The sequence below is a fragment of the Protopterus annectens genome, chromosome 17.part0 (genome assembly GCF_019279795.1).
Source record: "Protopterus annectens isolate FY-2018-M chromosome 17.part0, PAN1.0, whole genome shotgun sequence".
NCBI lineage: Eukaryota > Metazoa > Chordata > Ceratodontiformes > Protopteridae > Protopterus > Protopterus annectens.
In genome coordinates, this window is record NC_056751.1 from 278,315,850 (window position 1) to 278,342,507 (window position 26,658).

The 26,658-nt window shown below is 39.6% G+C and overlaps 1 pseudogene; it reads right to left on the bottom strand.

Moving 5' to 3' along the window:
- LOC122791425 overlaps nt 1–26,658 on the bottom strand; it is a 45,787-nt pseudogene that overhangs the window by 2,296 nt on the left and 16,833 nt on the right.

The following is a 26,658-nucleotide window of genomic DNA, read 5'->3' on the forward strand; positions in this document are numbered from 1 at the left end:
CACCAGGGTGTTTTGTTTCTGGAGTTAGTTTTGGTGGGGTACAACAGCTTCTATGCAGCCTTTGACATGGTTGTACAGAGTTTCTGTGATCACTTCTGCATAGGCTGGGTTTAGAAGGGCAATGAATTTTGACAAACTATCACTTAATAAAAAGTAGTTTGTCTTGGAATAGTTCCTAACTGTTACTGGGTTTACAGATTTGATTTTGAATTTGAAGAATACAGCTTTATAGTCATACATAACCAAGGAGGATATGACATTGAGGATGGTGCAGCATTCTTCCATACTAGTGGGCATATGCACAAACTGGCTAAGGGTAATTGTATTTAAGTCCAAGAATCTCTGCACCTGCCATTTGAGGCCATGAAGGATTCACTGTCTACAGAAGGGTGAATAAAGTCCCCCATGAGGATGGTATTAGGCTGAATGGGAAGTGTCTCCTGTAGGTTTAAGTATGCATTATGAGCTTCGTGGAGTATAAAGGGTGACCTATAGCTTGTTAGGATATGGTACGGAATTTTTATCTATGGTGACCTGTACTTGGAGAGACTCCAGCATGTGATCCTGCTTAACAAAACCTAGAGTTATTAATCTTATTGATGCATATCAAGACAGCTCCACCTGTACTCCCTGTCTGTGCAGCTACTGGTGTAAAAGTGTGGAAGGCACTGAAACCTTGCAATGCCGCGGTACTCTCTGCATCTTTAAACCATGTTTCAGTAACTGCACAGATGTCTATATTTTCCAGGGTAAGGAAGTCCTAGAGGGAGTTTAGCTTTTTATTTAGAATCCTGAAATTGAATAGTAACAGCATGAAGTTCAGTACAGTTGGTTTTGCTATGTCAGTAGGTTTGTCAATTTGTCATTGCCTAAAAAGGCTGTATGGGGAAGGATAAAGTTTTAGCCAGTTTTCAAAAGCCTAGGGGGGAACAGGTCCAGAACATCCTTGGCAAAGCTACATGGTGTGTTAAGCAAGTATTCCCATGCTGTCAAATATTGGATCCCCTTAGAATGACACCAAAAACTCAGCCAATTGTTAAAATCAATAATCTTTTGTTGGTATTGTTCTATTATCCTTGGTGAAGGTAATGTGCTGCTCAATGCTAGGCTCATAACAGCTTGAGACACATAGTCAGAGAGATGTATAATGTCTCTCTTCATATAGTCTACAGAGGTAAATCTTGGGTCATGTACACCTACATATGATGGAATCATACTTTTACTTGTGGTTCAGTGACTTTGTGTGTGTAATCTGGTGGATCCTAGCATAAGGGACATAGCCAAACATTATCTTCTCCATGTTCAGCCTGGTTAGAGTGGCATCAGTATGTCTTAGTGGAGTCCTCTATGACTAGAGTCCTGGCAAGTGTGTTTACTTGCCTTATGGCCTTTGTATTTGATTGCAGCTGTATCTATGGTGTTAGGTGTTGCTTTTGTTAAGTCCTTTTGGGTTTTCTGAATATAATCTTTGCTGACTGCTGTTCTAGGAAATCTTTTTTGTTTAGGAAGACTGCATTTAAGTAGCTCAGCATATGTTGTTACGTGTGCATTATGTGCTATGTTTGGGAATTGCTGTGTGCATGGTTTTGACAAAGGTACAAGGAGAAGTATTGCATAATTCAAGATATCAACAGCCCTGTACCTTAAACTGCTTATAAAAGTGTGATTATTTACTAAAGCCAAAGCCATTAGCCTTCTTGAACTTGTTTTCATTGATGGCATTGCCAATAATTCATGATGCACCGACAGCCCATAACAGTAGCAAAGCCATTTCCCACCAGTCCAACTAGGATACAGGTTGAGCCTTCCTTCACCTTTGCAGATTTCAGGGCAGCATCAGTGGAGAGCCCAGTGCCTACTGGGCACACTTCATCCAGAGCTGCAGCACTATCAGTCTTGGCAACTGAGAAGTCAGAAACAACTGTGCACTTTGAGAAGGTGATGGTTCTCTTTAAGTGGTAGATCTGTTGTCTTTTGCAGGTGAATCTACTGGTCTTGTCAGTTATTACATCCAGGGTTTGATTAGTTTCATTGAGGTTCATGCACATGTAGCTGTCAAGATTTAAAAAGACGTTGCATTTACTGCATTTTAACATAACAGAGAGGAATAAAAGCATCACCTGGTTTAACACTAGTCATTCCTTCAGTTAACCTTTCCACAACTTCTACACCTACATAGCCCAGGATCATTGGTAGTGCCCCCAGGTTCACACCAGGCAGAGACATGCTGTCTTTGTCTACAGATTCAACAGTACAGTGCAGTGTAGTCCATGGGCATCAGTGTGGCAAACTCCAGTGGCTACAATCTTAATACAAATGTCTTGAGACGTGGGTGCTGATACTGTAGAAGCAGGAGAAATGGGATTCATATTGATTCTCAAAGTAAAATATGTGAGCTACCAAAGCTATGAAATTATTTCTTTAAACGCCATATTAATTGAAACAAAAAGAAAGTCTTTTTTTTGTAGGAAGCAAGACTCAATGTAATCCCTTTTTGGGGGAAGCTCAACATCACCAAAATTATATTAACTACCGCCACCAGTGTACAATAACTGGAAAAGGAAAAAGTTATTTCTGCAAAACCTAGGTTTCTCACAAACTGATTTAGTACTTTTGAGACTCAGTGAAATGATAATTATACATTTATATATGCTGAATAGATATTATGCAAGCAGTTATTTGTATATTAATTTTGTATTGCTACATGTTAAGTTAGACACTTTCATGAATTCAACTAATAGAGCAAAAAAAATACTATTCATATCAAAATGATATCTGAGCACTTCATTGTAGTCAAGTTGCATATTACAGGCAACTTACAAGAAATTTATAATTTTAAAATAATTATTCATTATAGACCCTTTATCAAATGCATATTTTTTCTCTGCTTTACGTTAGCTTAGCTGTATTGCAGAGTTTTATATTACTGTATCTTATCATTTTTATTGAAGGTACAGGGCTTCACTGCTATCATTAGACTACAGAGATTAACCTCATATTCTACATTTAATGCCTTTATGCATTGTCTGTAAATTATTATAAACAATATTTCTTTACCATATTACCAAGTGTACTAGTGATCATTTAAATGATTCTAGTGGAATTTTTCTTTTGTTGCAGACCAATTGTTACTTACAAAATAAAAACTGTAGTAAATAATGAACTGAAAACTAAATACAAAATACACCATACTTCTGGCACTCTGTTGTTTAGACTGCCTGTTTCATTGAGATCTTGTTGACTTGTTAAAGAAGAATTTATTCTAATGTGCCATGATTTTAATTAAAAACTTACACATCATTGTTTGTCAGCAAACAGAAGATCCCATTAATTTTCATTTACTGTTTGCATGATTTTCAAGAGTTTCACCAACAATAGTTTGCCAGAACCATGAAAAGAAGCATTCCAGTAAAACAATAACAATAACAATGCAGAGTACAACACCACACTGAAATCATTAGTTTCAAAAGAACCAAAAGAAAAGATATATAACATAATAGATTAAATTCAAAAGTCATTTGAAGGAAGATTTCCTGAATGCTTTGTTTTATGTCCTTGTCCTTTATGGATATATATATATATATATATATATATATATATATATATATATATATATATATATATATATACACTTGTCGTATATGGACAAACTAAAAAAACTCCATCTATTCTCTGTTTCATATCGCCTACTTACAGTGATAAGTTGGGGGAGGGTAAATTAGTTCTAAAGTAAAATTTGCTATATTTATTTGATTTTCTTCTCATTGAACCTAAATAAGACCCATTAGGTAAAACATATGCAGTTATGGTGGGGCTGACCCAGCATTATTTGTCTAGTTAAGTGAAGTGGTCACTCACAAAGTTACATGCATGTAACTGAACAGCATCTCATGCCATGCTTTGGACTGGAATCCATGGGGGTATGCATAACAGAAACAGACAAGTTATGACTTTTAGATGAACACTTGACAAATAATTAAAAACAATCAGTATGTCATGGGCACTAACACAGAAAATTACAATTTTGCAATAAAATGAGCCAAAGGCAGTGAATATCAGCCACAGGATGTTGTTTGCCTTTTGGCTTTTCCCGGTTAGGGGTCGCCACAGCGGAACTCCGGTCCGTTAATGATTGGCAGTAGATTTTCATGAATGCCGAGGTGCCAGCTTGACGTCCAGCCTTCAACAAAGGCATGCCCATTTATGCATGTCTTTCAAATGCCACCCAACCGCGGGGAGGACATGCAGACTTCACACAGAAGGCACTCCCCGCACTCCAGCCGAGAATCGAATGGGAGAACCTCTTGCTGTGAGGCAACAACGCTACCGCTGCACCACCACGGCAGTGACAGGTAAAAATGTAATAATCAGATTAATCTTAAGAAACTGTAATTCCTCTGAAAGCTTTTTCCTTAACCCACTAATCCACAGTGCTTACAATCATGTCCAAAGATTTCTGATTAGGCTACAATAAAGCCACCACTACCAGTACAAAGTACCTTGGAAATTAAAAACTGTGATTATTAATGGCTTTCACTTTGCTGAGATGCAGACATACTTACTAGTTATATTATCTGTACAATTGTTTGCTGAAAACCTGACAGTTTCAACAGGATTTTGCATGAGTATGACTGGCTTATGATGGGCTTGCTGTTTTACCCCGACCTACCCATGACATGACAAGAGAGGAACTAATGAACCTTTTTTTTTTATTACCCTTTTTGCCCCTAGCCATCATCTACTAGTCTTCAATGATGAAGCCCTTTGTTTGCAGAAAGGCAACAGCTTATAATGGAGAACATAATTCATACAGGTTTCTGCTTTTTACTGTATGGGCACTAATCACACTCCTTCATGGCTGACATGCATAAGGATATCGCTAAGATGTTCTATTATGCTGCCTCACCTGACATTCGAGTGCTCCTACCATATGCTAATAACAGCAGCCATCACAGTCTTGGAAAGCCACTCCTGTTATGGCTATATGTCTTGCAGGCCTCTGCAAGCATGTGGCAAAAGAAAAAATAGACTGCTACTGCTTCCCTCAAAGTATGTTAGCCAGTGTTTGTTGGTCACTCTATTTCTCACTTGCCTGTCTTTTCTAATCCTGGCCATTAATTGAGCTCTGGCCAGTCTGGATAATGTCAGGCCCTTTTCCATCTATTTCACAGAACAGGGCTTGACCAACTCTTTTACGTTCTCTGTATGTATACATGGTGTACAAATGTGTGTACATTTTGAGATGGAGAGACAGCCCGTGAAGGACTGTTTCTGTCTCATATTCACAGTGAGAAAATGGCAACATTCTTCATCACTCACAATTATAAAACAAATGTGCTATAATTCCTTTCATCATTTTTCATCTAGTCATGGGTATAAGATTGTGAAATTTGAAAGATCTCTACCTCCAAATCCATATCTTATTCAAGAGGATTACAGATCCCATACCACATAAGGATATCAAAATCATGTTTCTCATCCTCCAGAGGTGAGAATTAGGGATATATGGCTAAAATCAGGAACAAATAATTAGCAAAATGATGCATATTCGTGGACAAGATAGTTAGAGAAATGTACAAAATTAAGTTTCCCTTTTATTGTCTCTTCTGCTATGTAAGTTTACAATGTCATAAATGTTAATGTCCCAAACAAAGTCTTTCCCTTAAAACACAAAATCATAATGGTCTTATAGGGCATAGTTTATATCAAAAAACACTCTACAGAAAAAAAAATGGTTTCTGTCAAAAGAAATAGGATAACTGTACTGGCAAGATATGTATTTGTTACCTTGTCACAACAGTATAAGACAAACAGAAACAGTCAACTGCTGTGCAGTTATTGTTCTCTGGCATTTAAACTTAACATCTTTCTTGAAGCTGTAAAGATATGTTTTCAGTGTATCTTTTTATCTAGGAATTTTGTGATATAGTTCTTCAACATAATCGCTATAAATGCTTCTTTCTGTACTGTACTACAAAGTCAATACTGGACTGTGAATGCAAACATCCAGTGTGATGACAGAACTTACCACCTTCTGATTCTCCCAGAAAAGATGAGTGTGCCAAGTGTTAAGCCAGTGACTCTGATGAGGTCAGTAGATATGCTGTATACATTTAGAAGATAGAAAACATTTAAAGCCAGACAGGAAGTGATGAACACTAGGTTATTTCTGTGCCTTTCATATTAAAGGATAACATTTAAAAAGTTATCACAGATCATATTTAGCAGACTTGCATTAGTAAAAAAGAAAGATACCAAGGCTTGTGGTAGATGTTATCTTAAAAACACTCTGCACAGTACCCTTACATAAATGCAATAGATATCAACAGTATATAAATGAGTATTCTTACAGCTAATCTTTGCACAAAGACTGCTCTACAAATCTGATTACAAAAAAAAAAATCAGTAATGTTTTGACGTAATAGTCCATAGCGAGGGAATCCAGATATTGTAATTATCATCTCACTACTTGTAACTTCAGCCTAAAGAACTGGGAGCACAACATTCAGTACTGCTATCCTTCAAAAATTAAAAACACCACACTGAACATAAGGCGGAAGTGGAGACAACTGTTCCTGGGCATTTTGTACAACCAAGCAAACAATAGTATTGAAGCAGACTTTTCTGGACAGTTGAAAACATCACCACCTACAACTCTTGTTTAGACATTTAAAAATCTATTAGCTCAGCACTCCACCCATATCAGCAGTGCCCTGCCTTGCATGCTGGTGAATCTGATTGATAGCGCTGGGAGAACTAAATGATTCAAATTTTGTCACATATGGTTCTCAACTTAATACAAGAAACCCAGACAAAGCCTAAAATAATGGTAGTACAAATGACCAAAAATTAGAGAGTGATTATAAATATTATTCATATAAATGTAGAAAGTTGCTAGAATAACAGGAATTTTGTTAGCATGTGTTTTTGTGAAGGATATGAAGTCTGAAAATGAAATTATTATTAGTGACTTCAATCCTCTGTGATTTGCCCCAAAAAACATAAATTTTATGAGGAACAGACCAAAAATATGAGGCAAAAATCTGGACATTCTGCAGAAATCTGGACAGTTGAGAGGTATGCCACCTACATATAACCATTTCCTTTCACATTCATTAATGTTCTGCTCTTTTTCTGGAACATAATCTGTCTCTCTGTTTTGCAGCATTCATATGCTGTCTTACCAGTTTACTGGTATCAATCCCTTCCACTTTATCTTTTGCCTAGTATAGCCTCTTAATATTTCCCATTATAACATAAAACTAACTCAGACTGCACATGCAGTAATTATACACTTTCATTAGTACCTCACCTAACTTTAATGTGTTCTTAATGGCAGTGTCATCATGACATGTCAATGTACAATATATGTTATTTCTTAGTCTGTTTTCCGAAATAATATACATGTATGTCATTTTTACTATCTTTCAATCAGCTGTGCTGATAATGTTTTTGAGACATAAATACTGCACAGAAATACCACTATGTACCTATAAAAACACTTATTATAATGCATAACACATGTACATATTTGTCAAATACTACTCTGTAATCGTTATACTAAAACGTGCTTACTATATGAAGTGCTAATTAATTTCTATTATTTCTTTTTTATTTAGCATAGTAATTTTTTATGGTCTTGCACTGTTTTTGAGAATGACCATGCCTTTCCTGCAAAAAAAGAAATAAAATACACAACTGCAATGTCACTAGCTTGAAAATATATCAGATGTATTTTGCAGGTCTCCCGTATAAAAAAGGGTTGTGTTCTGCTTCAATATCAACTTAAAGTTCATATATTAAATTAAATAAATATTCACAATTAAGCAGCTCAAAGCAGACTTGCCTGGTTTCTGCTCCTTAACTACTAGTGGCTACATCTGTTGGACACTGAATTGCACTTTTTATTACCCAGGAGAAAGGGGCATTTTCTCATAGAGACACTGATAGGTAAAGGCCCTGCACATTGTAAAAGTTACAATCAGACTTATAGTCCAGAAAGACAAGCTTGTGTGTGTTCTCAAGTCTAAAATAAGTCTATCCTTTGGCAAGAGAGGACACACACACACACACACACACACACACACACACATGTAGCAGAGAAACATATGGCAGACATACCATACTGAGAAACTTGATCAGATGTGGAAACTATGTTATTTTATTTATATTTGTCTACCAGGGTAGTGCATTGATTTTTAATGGAATGTTTGCTGGTAAAACCCAGGTGAATAGAATCACATAAGAAATGAATAAAACATGTTTGCAAATACTAAGATATGTTAAATATATATATATATATATATATATATATATATATATATATATATATATATATAGATGCAAAAACATGCATCTATATATAAGACATGATTTATCTCCAGATAGGCAATAATAAACAGAACAGTTCTTTGCTTGCCTTATCTGGGCTGTGTTGCATGGGCTGGAGTGTTGTCCTAAAAATGCTAACTTGCTGTGCCATGGCCTGAGGCATATGAGGGCTGCTCAAGCAATGTCTAAGTCCTTCAGGACAGAGACTTTCATATACAGTTCGTCAACTGACCAGCATAACGTCCAGATTACTAACCCTGACCTGTCTAATTCAGTGAGTATATATACACACACACACTCCAAATGCAAGCCTGCGCATACACTAGTAGTTAGCCTTATGGGAATACCATACTTTATCCACCCTAAAAATGAAAATATAACAGATTTTGAGCTGATTCTGCTTGTGAAATGAAATATGATACAGTACACATATTTAGCTCTCTTTTTTCTTTGACATTGTATATTTTAGACTAAAATAAAAACATGAAAGTCACATTAGAAAGACTCAAGGAAAGACGAGTCAAGAGCTGGAAAAATTAAAACTTTGCTCTAGTGACATTTGGTGGGTAAGGCTACTGCCTCACAGATAAAGTGCCAAATGTAGCTGGCAGGCAGGTCAGGCGTGGGATTCCGGACTGATGGTGTGCAAAATGCAATGCTAGCATGGCAAAATTCATTGTCATTTAAATCAGAATATACTAGTCAAATCAGGGCAGTTTAAAAAATGAGACGCCTAGAAGTACATATGAAAGCCTATAGTTGCTTCTCATCTAGTCAGAAACACTGAGCTTCCAACTCTTCTGAAATATGTTCACCACTGTCTCATATATTAAACCTCAATATTATGGTTTATGAGGCTAATTATAATCTGGATATCTCCAAAAGATGGTCAAATAATCCACCTATGTGCTCATAAATCCATTAAAAGGATAAAATATGTTTACATTTGGTGGGGTTTGGCTTTTTGCCTAAATGCATTAGTAAAAACTTACAGAATGTCAGTGTGGGCATTTGAAAGTCATGTAGGTGGAACTCCTGAATCTCCTTAAGGGGGGATTTGCTTTGATCCCATAGGTATCCAGTAAAGCAGGTTTAAAATATGACACAGTCAAGATGAGTTTGTCTGGGTCTTTTTGTTATATTTCCTATGTGGCTTTTATTGTTTATTGTCTATACTTTCTATATTTATTTATCCATCTATGTCTACATAAATATAGAAAATATAGATATATAAATATATAATCCTTCAATGTCACACACAATCAAGGCTCAAACCAATAGGAAGAAATCTGTTGGTATGTGGATATTATTTTGAATATCCATTACGTGCTTGCTAATTTGGAGTCGGAGTACTTCATAAAAGTAACATTCCCCAATTCATTTATTTGGGCTTGTGAGTATACTTCTCTTAGAAATGATAGCAGCATAAATAAGCTTTCAAAGATTAATGAATGGTAGTAAAGATGGTGTTAATGGCAGATGAATATACATGTGTTACTGAGTATGCCAATCAGAAAGGACTAATGTCTGAGCAGATGCAACTGTTCATTTATTATGTCTCTTTTCAGAATGTGAGGTAATTAAAGTTTCTTTTGAACTGAACTGCTATTTCCTGGAAATTTTAATATGTTAATAATTTGAATGAAGTGACCAGAATAAGAATTGCAGCATTTCTTCTCATAATTTGCTTTATCAAGTTATTTTTTTTTTCATTTAAGGCTGCTTCTTAAACAGGTTGATATAGTTCATTGGAAAGGATTTTAACTTATTACCTTAGCCATTTACAGTGCATGGCATTACGATGGGTATTACATGGAATCGTTTAGTGAAGTTCTGTATCTGGAGTCATTGATTGTCATACTTTAGTTTCTTGACTGCAGGAGACAAAATCTGGAGAAGGCATTATATGACTGACAGATTAAGAAGTGACTTTTCTATGGCATACTAAGCCTGCTAAAACTGAGATCCCACATAGTGTGCCAGTAGGTGCATAATTTCAAAACAAAAGCGCCTGTACCAATAATATTTCTATGGTATAAGTACTGTGCATTTATAGTGTACGGTGAACATCAGCTCAGAACATCATTCATTTTGGTGACACACTAAGCTCCTCCATGCCCAAGCAGGGCATTTAAATGTGTATGCATTTGTGTTGGGGGTCTACTTCACAAGACTGAGATTACACATGACAGAAACTTAAAACATTGAGACCAGCATGCCAAAAAGTATAATAATGAAATCCGGCATTAACAAAATGTTCATGGTATGGCGTGTAATGTTTAACATCTGGCAGGCACATTGAAGTACATCATTTATAAGTGTTCAGGACAACCAGATCATATAATGCTGTCAACTGCTATGCTGACATAATGTCCATGGTGATCCATGTATGCAGGGATGTTGTTCACCAGTGTTGTATCCCACCCAACAAAGGCCAAACTGTCAGCAAGCTGGCTTCAACATAATACTGACTTCTGTACATCAGACGCTGTAGGTTTAATTGTACTACGTCCTGCAAAAATTGTGACGGTACTATTTGTGTACTACGTCCTGCAAAAAGTGTGACGGTACTATTTGTGTTCTATTAGACAGTGACCTGAATTACAATGGAAGTCATTCTGTAGAACCACCTGGTTAGGGATGAGGAGAATGAGGTGAGAAGAGTAAATGAACTAAAGAGATAATAATATGGGAGGTGAAGGGAGGGGAGAGTGAGGCAGTGAGTAATAGGTAAAAATCATGACAGACTTTAAGGGAAGGGGAACTATGGTAGTAATAAGCAGGGATATACAGGGAGGAAGGCATGTGGTAGTGCCTGCTGTTTGAAATAAGTGAGGTATAGTATGTTATTTAGGCAAGACAGTGATGCATTGAAAAGGGATCTACATTGGATTTTGAAGGATATGAAATCTATTGTTTCTCTAAGGTGTTGAGCAATTGAGTTACTTAGCTGTGGAAGGAAGGGGGTGGTGGCTTTGCCACCTGTTTTTGAAAAAGTTTTGATGACGGTAAGCAGGCTTTTACAGGAGGATCGTAAGGACCTACGTGTGTTGTAGTTAGTTAGATACATTTGCAATTATGGATGATCCTGTACGTAAATGTCAGGTAGATTAAGTAAAGCTCATGGTAAAGGACATCCAGCCTACCTTACTGTGGATGTCATCAATAGGATGACTCAATAAAGGGAGACCAACAAACATGGTTACTATATAGTAGGTTGACTCAGACTTGTGTACTGTGGTTTTGTCATGGATTCCTAAGGCAGCTGCAGCAAAGAATAATTTGGATTAAAAAGTGAATTAGCAAGGGCTAATTTACAGCAGGAGATCAAGCAGTATTTTATTCAGCAGGGAGTGTTTTTTGGATATTTATGATGGCACATTTAATGTGACAGTAATAGTTTGTTGGCAAGAATGACACTAATGTATTTTTAGTGATCCAGAAACTCAGGCAGGATTTAATTTGCTATGCTGGGAGATGAAGGAGTGCCTTTGCCTTTAAGACCAATTCTGTACATCGATGATTAGGTTGGGGATCATGTATCCAAGGGATGAATGTATTCAGTAAATGCTACCGATCAGAGGTTACTGTGTCTAGTTGGGAGGCACTAGTTTTTATAGCAGAGTCATCTGTGAACTGGAGTATTTTGAGTCCATGTGTGTATGATAGTGCATGTCATTGATAAAAATGGTAAACAAAAGTGGACCTATAAAGCCTGTCATTTCAACGTGACAGCTATTTTGGGAGCTAGAGCAGTCTTTCAGCATATAAGTAGTGTTCTTTCAAAGCAGGGGAGCACTGACAGTATGCAGCCTAGATTGTGGAGTCTTTGAAGTAGTGTGTTATAGCTGTCAATTGTTGGAGGATTTTCAAAAGTCAATAAAGAGAGATTTTGTTTACCTGATTTAGTCATGATGTAGTCAGTGATTTCACCCAGAACTGTTTGGGTACTATGACCAGAAAAGAAGCAATGCTGTGTGTTACTAAGCTTTTTTTAAGGTCTATCAGGTATTGAAATAGTTAAAAGAGTGCAGAACATTCTCAAATATTTTAGAAAGTTGACTGAAGATTAAGATAGGTCTGTAGTTTTCAACTGTAAAGGTTAAAGCCACAGGTATATATTCTGTGGCACAATGGAGATAAATTGAATACTATGCATCTGTCAATATCATGTGGGATGTAGAATGTAGTTTTGCAGTGTTGTCCAGCATGATTTAAACAGCTCCTCTGCATAAAATGTGTCCTAAATTACTCAGCTGAACTTGATGTCACTATACAGAAATATAAAACATGTTGTTCATGATTCATAAAAGACTTTTGGATGAGATGAACTGGAAGTTGTACAGAGCTACAAACATTAAGTATTCATCATTCTGTCTAGACGTTGTGATTACTTATCCCCTTATATCAAACTGTTATAATGAAAAATTGCCTCTGTACTTTTTTTTTAGTTTTACAGACATGTAAGCCTACAAATTAAACAAACTAGAATGGCACTAACCTAGTGACTTCTAAATCATATTCCTGAATATATCCCACCAGTTATAGCAGCAACAACAAATAAATATTTGATTGGAGAATAAACAGCTTAAAATCAAAGTTGATTTCTTAAAATTGTTGGAAAGAACACAAAAAGAATCAGTGCACTATATTTGCAGAGGTTTGGTGTTTCTAATCAGATTAGGTACCAAACTCTTCATTTGTTCACTGATCTACAAAGTGATTTGCTTTGGCCAGTGTAGATCTATACAAACACTTCTGAAGCTGAAGTAATGCCCAACAACCTTCAGATCCAATAACAAGAGACATTGGCGTACCTTATCTCTGACTGATGTGGGCTTTTACAGTATTCTCAGTCCAAGGACTTCAGATATGGCTTTTACTCCTAAATGAGTTAAAAACTATCCCCTGCTAGGAAAATAAATAAATAAATTAGTTCAAAAATGTCTGTGCACGAAACCTACATGCAAGCATACAATCCATTGACAGTGCAGAATGTTAGTTACACTTCCAGAAATGGCCACTGACCACTGCAGTATGAACTGCTTCTTTTACACAAAAGGCCATTAATCCTTGAGGTGGAGGTGGAATGTGAAACGCAGTTATTGCAAATCTCCATACAATGAATGACTGGTGGTGAAAAAACCCTTTCAGTGAATCTTTACTTTGCCCTTTTCCCAACTGGTGTGTGTGGCCATTTTGTGTGTGTGTGTGTGTGTGTGTGTGTGTGTGTGTGTGTGTGTGTGTGTGTGTGTGTGTGTGTGTGTGTGTGTGTGTGTAGTTATATAAAGTTAGTAGGTCTTCCTCCAAACTTGGGTTTAGACCTACCTCCCCAAAAAAAAGCTTTATTTCTCACTTGCTGAAAGCATTTTTTACAAAAGTTGATTTGTGATGTTTTCTGGGAGTCAAATACTCACATATAGAATGCTACTGTTACAGATGTGCCCCTTTATTTAATGTTGAAAAGGCACATGGTTATAGCATAACACAAAGTTATCAAATCATTACCAGGTCTGGTCAGCTTTATAATATGTCTTCTAGCAGAATTCTGCAAGGAGTGAGTATTGTGAGGCAAATATGTCAAAAGCAAACAATAACCAATTTACACACAACTTGAGTGAGTGTTCATTTCAGAAGTAGAACGTTGGCCTAAACTGATAGCTTAATAACAACACAGCAGTAAAAGTCCACCCAAAATCTTATTTCTTATTGTCCACTTAGAATTCACTATGAGAAACAACTGAATGTAAGCTTGAAAGGAATAATCATCTCACAGGAGGTATTGGCTGCAAAACACAGGTAACATCTTTTTTTTTTGAGGTGGAGTATGCCTTGGTGTGCCGGCCATTTTTTTCAGATGTAGTATGTTGGTCTAAACTAGGTTCATAGGTGTGTACTAGGCCAATGGCCCTGGAGCCTATACAAGTCTAGCCCATAGAAGTGCCCTAGCATCATGTCGCCATTAGTTCCTGGTGCCTCTATTAAGTAGAACCACTGGAGTGATCCTTGGGGTGAACTTTCCACTTCCCATCCACTCATGATTTCTTTTGAAAAAGGCCAGTGAGGTGCTCTGCTTGACATGTATAGGAAGTCTATTCCAGAGCATGGGCAGGCTCTGGGTTATGAACCTGTCCCGCCAGCATATTCTGTTGATTGTGGTAATGAGGTTGAGGTCCCTGGAGCGTGTGGTGTGGAGGGACTGGGATTTCTTTAGATGTAGCATTTCGAACAGGGCTGGGTCAGATATGGCTTTGTAAGTCAAGCAAAGATCGCCTCTTAATAGATGATATGAGACAGAGAAAAGCTGGAGTTTTTTGAGTCTGTCCATGTAGGGCATGTATTTAAGGCCTGGGATCCTATTTGTGAGGTACTTCTGTGGCATTTCCAGCTGTTGCAGGTGTTTAGTGAGGTACATTGCAAATGGGGCATTATATTTGATGACTGGTCTAATGAGGGAAGAGTAGAGAGAGATGATGACCTCTTTCTTCCTGGAAGAAAAAACGTTCGTAATGAGATGTGCCACATAGAAGGACTTTCTGACCACAGTGGCAATGTGGTGGTCAAATGAGAGGTTGCTGTCAACCTGTGTCCCCAGATCTTTTATAATGCCTTCAGTGTTCAGTGGGCTACCATCAGTATGGTTATTTGTGGGAACTGAGTTTTTCCCAAAGCGAATGCCAATACATTATTTGGCATTAAGCTTAAAGGGACAGTCCCAGGGATTTTTTGTTTTGATTCTGGTCTTTGTTTACATGTTCAGTCTGGCTTTCTGGGCAGGTCCTAGTTTTGACTGGGGGGGTTGGCTGAGGGAGGGGTGACTACAGGAAGTTCCAAAGGTGTTCGCCATATTCCATCTCAAATTCAGCTGTACTCACAGCAGCTCTCACCAAGGCATTCATTAGTTTTGCGTGTCCCTTTTTATCCTCAGGCAAAAGTTTAACAAGTAGCCTTTCAGAAGATTAATGCCCTGGCTTGCTGTTATCTTGCAGGAAAGCATATGAGCAATGCAAAGCGAAAAGAATAAACAGTGTTTTGTCTATTTCATGTCAAATGTTGTGCTCATTCCTGAATGCAAGCTAAGTGCAATGATTTTATGACATGACCGCACTATCTCTGCAGAAAGCATCTGAATGATGCAAGCCTCAAACAGTGGCAGAAGCAGTCTTTTCTCCCTCTCTTTTCATGCTTTATTATTTTTTTTTCCTGAATACTAGCCATATGCAGTGGCTTTCTGACTGACTTGTAGCTCTATAAAAATGCATTTGTCATGCAATGTTCAAGTACTAATAGACACAGTCTTCAATTCCTTTCATTTTGTGATGTAGTTTTGATTTCTAAATATTAGCTGAGTGCCCTGATTTTATGGTCGGCTTCTAATTCTGTACAAGCACCAGTGGTGCAGGGTTTTAAACATAAGTAGGCACACTCTTCTATTCCTTTCATATTTTATTTTGTGCTGACTTCTGTCTACTAGTCAAGTGCAATTCCTAGTATACATGTTGCATCTTCGTGAGTTACTGCATTGTATCTACAATATGCTCTTAAGCATTTTTCTCGCTGCTTTGATATTACAGCTGTTTACATTTGAGTCTAGTCCCACTGTGGTTATCTGTAGACAAATAACTGAAATGATGCTGGGTAGGCTTTTTGTCTTCATTGTAATGGTTTGTAATACCTGATACGTGACTGATCTCCACTCTCAAGTTAGATCGGAGCCTGTGTTTTGTTTCATTTTCTCAAGTTTTTTTGTTGTTTTTCTGATCTCCAGTCTGACAACCATTAGTCCTACATTATGGCACTCAAACTGTGGTTGCCATTCCAAAATACTCACATGGTAGTAATGTCAGAGCAATGACAGAACTAGTATCTTACCCAGTTTAATACCTTGTACTGTCTTATACCTTGTCTCCCATGGCAAATCAACAGAAGATAAATACAAACTTTCCTGTAAGTGTGCCTGTAAGTGTGCTGTCACCTGACTTCATATACTGCTTTTGCACAACTATATGTAGTGTCACTGTGGGGTTACCACCTCTCTAAGTGGCCAAAGTGGGTCTTTTTATGCAAATGTGTTCATAGGTTCATAGATGATGTCTAGTATGCCAGGCATAGATCTCCCCTCAATAGCTACAAACAGTCACTGAATCCCCAAATTACTTGGCCATAAAATTTAATCCAAACACATAACAATAATATCGGTCAATATCCCCCTGGTAATAACCTCTCCACCATTAAAGAACTATTTTCATGGTTATCCACCTGTTTCAGCTAGGAGACTATCATTATGGGTGATTTTAATGCTGATTGGAACACCTGCTCCTCTGCCACCCCCTCTACTTGACTGGATTTTGGTCTCCTACCCCAACCTCTATCACCACCCAGAATCCCTACCAGGCTCTCTTAGTGACCACACTCCTGTCTGCATCCATAGATTCTTCCCCCACCTCTCTAGACCACATACATTTAAAGAATGCCGAAAGCTTACTAACTTCAGCCCTGACACATTCAATACCTCTCTCTCTGCTATTGACTAGTCCTTCTGCTCATCCTTGATGAAGATGTTCTACAATTCAACTCCATCTTCCTAAACACATTAGACTCTGTTGCCCCTCCCAAAACAGTCAGGGTCAAATTTCAATGCTGCCTATGGGTTACTAACTCTACTCGGTCCCTTATACAATACAGAGATTCTGCCTGGAAACTATGGACGAAGACCAAATCTCCCACTCACTGCCAAAACTACAGAGAGCTCCACAATTTGACCAAAAAACACACAAACATCAACAAAAATAAATTTAACATCACATCCCAGTCTACTGAACCTAGAAACCTCAAGAAATTCTGGACCAGTATTAATCAAATCCTCCAACCAGGGAATCCATCAATCCCCAATCCCTGCCCCAATAACACAGCCTAAGAAACCGCATCCATTTTTAATTCATACTTCATTGATACCATCAGTAAACGTATGCAGACCTCCAACCATAACAATCATCCAATTCCCTTCTTACCTCTACTACAAAAATGCCCATTCTCACTATACTTGGTTCCTGCCAGCATTATAAAGAAACTTCTTCTCAATCCCAAACCCTGTTCCCCATCTGCAGATAACCTCCCACCTCAATTCCTAAAGGTTGCTGCTGACTTTATAACATATCCTGTCTCCATCCTAATAAACCACTCTATCAGTGAATCCACTGTCCCAACTCTCTGGAAAAACATTCATACAAAACCCATTAACAAAGGTGGGATAGCTGTAGACCTCTCTAACTACTGACCAATTGCCATAATTTGCCTCCTCTCTAAAACTCTTGAACACTATGTTCACAAACAAATTATGGTCTATCTCACTAAAGAAAACCTCATCACTCCCACCCAACATGGCTTCCACCCACACCACAGCACCACCACAGCACTCTTTTCCTTCACTAACATCATCTCCTTAGCCAGAGACAGCAATAAGCTAGTTTTCTGCATCTTCTTAGACCATTCCAAAGCCTATGACACTTTCTCCCACCCCATCCTACTCTCCAACCTCTCTATACTCAACCTCTCATCATCAGCTATCGCTTGGTTCAACAGCTACATCACAGGTGGACAGCAATCCATCAAGTCACTTTCTGCTCTCTCTCCCCTTAACTTTCCATCAAACTGGGTGTCCCTCAAGTCTTCTTCTATTTAACATCTTTACTAATCAACTCTACAACTGCTGTGGTGGTGCTGCGGTAGCATTGTCGCCTCACAGTAAGACGTTGTCCTGTTCGATTCTCAGCTAGAGCATCTTCTGTGTGGAGACATGTGTGAATGGGCGTACCTTCGTTGAAGGTTGTGCATCAAGGCCGGCAACTCGGCATGTAAAAATCTACTGCCAATCATTACCGGACAGGAGTTCCGCTGTGGCGACCCCTAGCCAGGAAAAGCCAAAAGACACAACAACAACAACTAATCAATTCTACAATTACTGTCCTCAAGTCATCCCTCATACAATAGGCAGATGACACCGCAATCATCACCATCGCTGACAACCCATCAGACCTGCTTACCATGACACAAAAATCTTTAACCTCACTGAAATTTGCCTCACTAACCATCAGCTCATACTAAACCCTAAAAAGACAAAACTTCTTCTCATTCTCCCCAAATCTCTCTACCACCTGAAATCCTCATTCACCATCTCCTCCCTTAACAACAGAACTATCTCAGCTGATACCCACACTAAGCTCCTTGGAGTAATCATTGACGATCAGCTTAAATTTGACTACCATGTACTTGACTGTACCAAAAAAAAAACAACACACAAAACTTGGCTTACTAGGGTCTATATTAAAATCACAAACGTTTACTTACCTGAATACCTAAACATCGACACATATTCCGCGAACTGCAAATACACCGAATGCCCTAAACTGTGAAATTCAAAAACTTGAAATGTCATAGTTGTCCCATCCCACCACCCGCTACATACTACTTACACAAACAAACTAAATAAATCACATACATAAACTACACAAAACCCTACTTCTAACCCTACACTAAATCTTGCATATACCACCATGTATGCACTTAACTTAACCTGCACCCTAACCCTAAGGTCCGTAACTATCACACACTTACCTTAAAAAGCTATACCCAAACAAACTAAATAATCCACACACATACACTTAATAAAACCCTAGTTCTATCCCTACACTAAATCTAACATACATTACCATCTATGCACTTTCCTTAACCCGCACCCTAAGCCTAAGATCCATAACTATCGCACACTTACCTTACGGAACTATACCGCAGAAGGGCCAACCATGACGATTCGACATTTCTGATTTTGCTCTTCTAGACGATCGATGTTTTTGCGGTTCGATGAAGACATGTTGACATTTATGTATTCAGGTAAGTAAACGTTTGTGATTTTAATATAGACCCGGCTTACTGTATAGAAATAAAAGGTTCCTCACACCCGTGTCCAGAAACTTACACTTGCCCAAGCTTACCTTCGCCCTAACCTTATCTATGGCTCAACAAGTGTTAATCAACTTACATACCTCACTACTTTGCAAACTCAAAACCACCTACAACAAAGTTGCATGACTGGCTGCTAATTTACCATCTAAATCTCACCACTGCCATGGTCTCGAGACTCTTTTAACTGGCTTGAATTTCTTAACCAACTCCTACTCACTCAACTTCACGTCATCCATTCTGTCCTGAACAACCCCACCTCCTGCCCTAGCATCTCCTCACTAATTTCTCAGTATACCCCCCCCCCCACCTTTGTTCCTCAGAAGCTCAGGCCAACATCTCTTACAAATACACAAACCTAAAAAAACTTTTGTACAGATACTCTAAAGCTATTCCCCTGCTCTATCTTGGAACAAACTACCCATGCCCCTTAGAAACATTACCCATAACCCAGAATTCAAGAAAGCTCTTAAAAACCTCTTACACACCTCCAGGATATGTCATTGTTATCACCCCACTTGATCCCTATCCTCTCTTCTCCATTTCTTACCTCACTCCTCCCCGTCCCTCCTTTTCCATCCTTCCTCTAATTACCTCTTTACTACCGACCTTCTATTATTACATGACAATCACCTACTTTTCTCCTGCTAACTTCAATAGCTTGTCCAGGTAACCAACTACCACCATCCTATTGGCTATAAAGCCACTATATTAATATCTACACTAAACTTAGCTCATAAAACAATATGCAATGCTTATTATTTTTGTGCACTGATGACAGTACTAATGTGAATTCACTAACCTTGCAATTACCTGTTTATACTATTTCTGCAGTGAAATATATTGTACTCTTAATTGCTACTTGATTTGTCATATTGTACTGTTTCCATATACTTTTCTTAATTGAATTGTGGAGCTTTTCTGCTTGGGTCCCCGGTGAAAAAGGGGACTTGCTCAGTCAGACTAGCCCGGTCAACAAATGTCAACTAAATAAATAAATAAATTAAATACATGAAGCTGTACTTACTGAAAAGAAAGAATTAGCTTATAATAATGACGACACAAAGTCACTTACATAAATGGCTACTGCCCGACTACTACTAGTGTTGGCCTCACCACAGCTTCACTCTGGTGGGATACAATACTCCTTTGCTGCTTCTATCACCAGAAGCAAAACAGTAGCACCAATCTCAATATGAGAAGCAGGCCACAGCCTGTTTGGTGATCCATAGTCTTGTCCCAGATAATGTAAGGGACTGTAGGCTTGTTGTAGCCTTTTCTTGGTAGATATTTTGAATAGCAACCAGACCAATCAGGAAGGTCAAGCACAGACACTCACTTCCCAACCTGACACACTCAGGAATCTATGCACTCTGCTGCTTCTTTCATCAGGAGCAAAATAAGCACAAATTCTAAGCTGGCACATGTGAAGCAGTTATTGGGCTTTCCGGTGATCAGCAGCCCCCGGGAAATAATGTCCCATCTTCCCTCCTTTCACCAGGAGAAAAACATAGAAACTAATCCTAAGATGACTATTGAGAGGCAGAATGTAGTCTCTCCAATAATCAGTGGTCTTGCAGTAGATGTTGCAGATTTTAAAGGTAAGATGGAATAATGTGTTAATATCCTAACAGCTGCAGTATGCACTAAGCAGTTAGCTATGATAGAGGGATAACTTATAACGTTAGCTATTTAAGTGGAGAGCCACTAATTTTAAAAGAACAAGACAGATTGGAAGAGGGTGGGCACTTTTTATTCTGGTTCTTTGATATACAGTGGGATGGCCAATAAATTTACATATTTGAAGGGGAATGATTTCACAAAAATTATAATTTTGTGCTTACTCACAATAGCCAATGAAAGAGAAGAAGGAAGGAGATATGTGGTGAAATGAACTATAGGAGCAGGCTACTAGAAAGACAGTTGATTTTAAAAACACAAAAGCACCAAAGAGGTAGGGTGGGGGAAAACGTAATTTCTGTGTGACTTCACAAGAGACATGGTTGCAGTCTCTTTACTAGTTTAATATGCAGTTAAAAGCAGAATACAAGTAAAAAACAGTGTAAAGAAAATAAATCACATTACACAAATTTGAAGAAGGCAATAAAGCAATACAAAATGGAAGAAAGCAAAAACAATCTAACCTTTCCCTCGCAGCAAGTTGTGGCAGAGTCTGGGTGAGCTTTTCCAGAGAGTGGAAACTATTTATGTCTACAGTGCAACATATTACATAACAGTATGTCACCTGATGGAAGTTCCATGTTGCAGCTCTTGCTTGGTCAGAGCCAGGGGCTGGTGAATGGCAGCATGCTCTCCAGGCTGAGAGCTGACAGTATATGAGAATGGAAAGAAGATGGTTAGCTTAGTACCTTGCTCACTCCAACATTGATGGCCATGGATTTGTCCTTTGACTCCACTGTTTGTAAGTTCCTCACATAGTGCAGTGGATTTTGCTGGCTTAGGGTCTACTACATATTGTGGGTCAGCCAGTATTTGGGTGAGAGTTCCTGCTGTCCGTTATCTGCTGCTATCCCGGTAAACCACATCATCCCCAAGCATACATCCAGCAATACCATACATATGCTACCAGTCTACTACCCCATTCATTTATTGCTAATGTTGTGTCTTTCGGCTTTTCCCAGTTAGGGGTCGCCACAGCGGAACTCTGGTCTGTTAATGATTGGCAGTAGATTATTACGTACCGAGTTGCTGGCTCTGACGCACAACCTTCAACAAAGGTATGCCCCATTCACGCAGGTCTCCACACAGAAGACGCTCTAGCTGAGAATCAAACAGGACAACATCTTACTGTGTGACGACAATGCTACTGAAGCACCACCTCTGCAGTTCCATTCATTTATTGCTAATAAGAGTGACTTATCTTGTGCCAGCAGCAGTTGAGAGTGACTTATTTCCAGCAGCAGTTGAGAGGACAGTGCATCAGGGCTTACTCTGTCAGATGCAGGCAGTACACGGCCTGTACGTGGTATGGTCTAGGTAGTGTGATGTGGCTGGCATCCATTTTACTGTGTGTATGTGAGTCAGAGTGAGGTGTCAGTCCCTGGGCCCCTAGGATGTCAGTGCATGTGCTATACATTGCCATCTTGCCAAGGCCAGGGCATACTTGGCATGCCTACATCTGACTACTGAGACAGGCTGAGGGGGTTCCTCCTCCGAGTCCCCCTGTGCCTGTGGGGACCTTGGCAATGGTGGAGGGCTGTGTTCACATTCCCTGTGCTGTTCCTGCCTCACCTATTTCCACAGGATCATATTGTGTAGCATGGTAGATACTATGAACATGTGTGCAAATGTGGCTGGAGAGTACTTCAGGCCTCCACCAGACATGTTAAGGCAGCAGAACTGTGACTGGAGTAGCCCAAACACACACTCTACGATGTTCCTAGTTTGTCCGTGCAGGTGTGTGGGCATTTCTGATGGGTGTCATCATTCACGGTTCCAGTGCATAACCAGCATTTGCCACTAGATGGCCGTACGGGATGCCCCCCTGGCAAATGCCTGGTACAGCTGTGAGGCGTTCCATATGTGGTAGTCATGATAACTGCCAGTGGTGCCAGAAACACACTGATGACAATGCCCTGGGCATTGCACATGACCTGGCAGTTGATGGAGTGATAGCCCTTGTGGTTGATGTAGACTCCACCCTCCTAACCTGTTTAGCAAGTTGTCCATTATTGCACCACTACATCTGCTGTGTTCCTCAGATGGCTTGTATTGCAGTGTTGTTATAAGGCTGCATGTTGTCCATAGCAGTCAAACTCTTACAGACTGACGCCTGGACAGGCCGATATATAACAGTCAGAGACACGCCCAGACATGGGGACAGGATGTTACTATTGCTGTTCCAAGCGTAGACAGTTGGTAAAATGTTTTTGTATTAGCTTGCATTTTCTTATGGGTATGACATCTGCTTCTCAACGGTCTGCCATTGATGTTTCACATCAATCTTTATTGTTTTGCACATAATTTGTCAGGCAAATGCAATGTTATGTAAAGCAGAACACATATGTGAAGCATATGTATGTACATTCTGTGACACCTTGTCATTCCAGGGCTCTGGATGGTGCCCACTGACTTGTTATCAGTACTGACACAGTCATGTGGCAGCCATTTATAACCTGGTACTACACTGACATGTCACAACCTGCTGTGTAGGTTACTCCGAGCTGTGTACTGTCCATATGTGTGGGCCCCGTCCCTTCATTGTCCACTACTTCATTCACTTTCCTGCAGTTACAAAATTTGACTTCTGGATAGTGCAAACAACAACTAGCATAGGTGTAGCTGACATGCAAAATAGTTGGCACAGCCAGTCTCAGACCACAGACCCTGTCAACCACAGTACTGTACTTAGACCACTAAGCCACAACAGCCAATAGTAAGTGCCGTCTACTTCCTGTCAGTATTAACCATGCACAGACATAGCACATTGACCCCTGCATATAGTGGACATAGAACAAGTTAGCAAGTTGATTGGGACAGCCGTGGAAATGTGTGGTCTGCTACTATTACCATACAAACATAAATGTTACTGCATTTCTATGGGAATATGGGTGTGTTGGGGGGAGGGGGCATACCTCTCAATTGTACAAATTTCCGCAGACTGTCCAGATATTTGCTTCATGTTTTGGGTCCATTTAGCATAGTATTGTGTTTGTCTTGGAAAATAAACATATCATTAAAGAGTGAAGTTAAAAAGTAATGACAGACATTTGAGTATCAGACTTCTTGTCCTTCAGAGACTTAATGCAACAGCAAGACCTGTTCTAATATCACTGTCTAAGTTTTTCAGAACAATATTTCATCAGTGTCCCTATTTCTGGGGCTTTGCCACACACCTCTTTATGGCTTTGTACAGATGACATGCTGTGAGAGGATGAGAGGTGTGTATGGGACTCCAACATTGACATTCATGCATGTGACCTATGACCTGCAGTTTCTTAGTCCCCCAGATATACTGCCTTGGGTTTTGGCACCTTGGGGACTACTGCATATTCTGGGGCAGACAGTATTTGGTGGACATTTCCTGTTGTCCCACATAGCTGTCAGTTGTCTGCTGCTATCCCGGTAGCCCACCCCATTCTCTTGCATAGATGCAGCCATACCATAAATATGCTACTATAGTCTACTACTCCATTCATTTGTTGTTAAGAAGAGTGACTTACCTTGTGTCTGCAGCAGTTGTGAGGACAGTGCTTCAGTGCTGAATCTGTCAGATGCACGCAGTACACAGCCTATACATGGTAAGGTACAGGTAGTGTGATGTGTGTAGCATCCTTTTTACTGTGTGTGCAAGTCAGAGTGTTGTGTCAGTCCCTGGGACCCCAGGTTGTCAGTGTATGTGCTATGCATTGCCAATTGCCAAGGCCAGGGCATACTGGGCATGCCTATGTCTGCCTACAGGGACAGGCTGAGGGGGGTTCCTCTTCCAAGTCCCCCTGTGCCTGTGGGGACCTTGGCAATGGTTTGGGGCCGTGTCCCCCTTCCCTGTGATGTTCCTGCCACAGTTGTTTCCACAGGATCATAGTGTGTAGCATGGTAGATACTTAGAACATGTGTGCACATGTGGCTGAAGAGTACTGCAGGGCTCCACCAGATATGTCAAGGGAGCAGAACCGTGACTTTAGCAGCCCAAACACATGCTCTACGATGTTCCTAGTTTGTGTGCGTGCCTCATTATGGTGTTCTTCAGTGGGTGTGTGTGCATTTCTGATGGGTGTCATCATCCACAGTTCCAGTGTGTAGCCAGCATCCCCCACTAGATGGCCATATGGGATGTCTCCCCCTGGCAAATGCCTTGTAGAGTTGTGAGGCATGCCAGATTTGGGAGTTGTAATAACTGCCAGGGCTGCCAGCATACTCATTGATGATAATGCTCTAGGCATTGCACATAACCTGGCAGTTAATGGAATGATAGCCATTGTAGTTGACGTAGATTCTACCCTCCTCAACGGGTGGTGCTTTGTCTATGGCACCCAGTATCTCTGGGTAGTGTGCTAAATAGTGGAAGAGACACATATTGGTGGTCCTGTCCTCAGGGGTGTTGGGGAAATAAATGTGCTCAATGGCATGTGTTAGCATGACATCCAAGAACTGGTGGAGTACCCTGGATGCAGTTGCCTGTCAGATCCCAATGATGTCCCCAGTAGGTCTTTGGAAAGTACCTGTAGCTAGTATTCTTAAGGCTAAACATACCTTTGTTTACACTGGGATGGGTTCCCCTCTACTGGGTCAGGGTCTGAGGTGAGAGCGAAAGAGCTCAGTGAGTTGCTGTAGTATGTCCCTGTTGACCCTGTAGCACTCTACTATCTCCAACTCATGTAGACCCTGAAAGGTTACCCTGGGCCTGAACTCTCTTCTCTTCCTCAGTCTGGGCTGGTTGTCGGTATCATCCTCATCACTGCCCTCAGCCTGTAGCATATAGAGATGTAGCAAAGCAGCAGCAGCCCCTATTATTTTGTCAGTTAAAATTCCCAAGTGTGTACACCAATGGTGCAGAGTATGTGGGGAAATCAGATTGAAGGGTGTCTGCATACTTTATACTGGTATGCTACAGATGCAGCTTGTGTGATTGGCTGACTATGATATATTCCACCTGCCAGCAATATTATTGAGTGGTTTGAATAGCCCACTGCGAGTGTGATTGCCTTTTGTCTGCTATTTCCTTTTATTTCTTTCTTCTTCAGTTTCCTCAGTTTTAAGCCCTGTGTACTCTGCATAAACCCATGGAGCCAGTGTAAACAATGCTGAGCAGAAAGGGCCCTCCCCTGTACACAAACATGCTCAGCATTTCTCTAACCAGCTAAGCACAGCTTAGCAGCCTCATACACACCCCCCTGCTTAGCTGTGCTTAGCTGAGCTCCAATGTACTTATACAAACCATGACACACCCCTTTTTCATGTCAGCTGCCTCTTCTGTGTATGCCACCACATTGTAGCCCCTACATGGTTAGGTACCTGCAGACACGGTGGCCCATTTTTCTATTCAGTAAACTTAGCTCATTTACATACACCTAATTGCATATACCCTAGTTACAGCACTACACAAGAAACTATGTCCTTAGCAACCACTATAACTTGGCATTGTATGAATCTACATGCTGGCCAATATAATGAAAAAATTAATTTTACCTTTAATACTCACCTTTTACTATTTTAATTTTATTTTTTGCAAGATCGCATGTTTGTGTGCCGCTGTGCTCCACTTAAACATGGCATATGTGCTAAAAATAAACCTTGATTTCTCAATTTTTGCATCACTTTTTCATGCCAATGGCCATAGTTTTGGCCATTTGGCATGCCTAATGCACCTAATACATGCTTTACTTTTAGTTGTCACAGCCCTGCTTT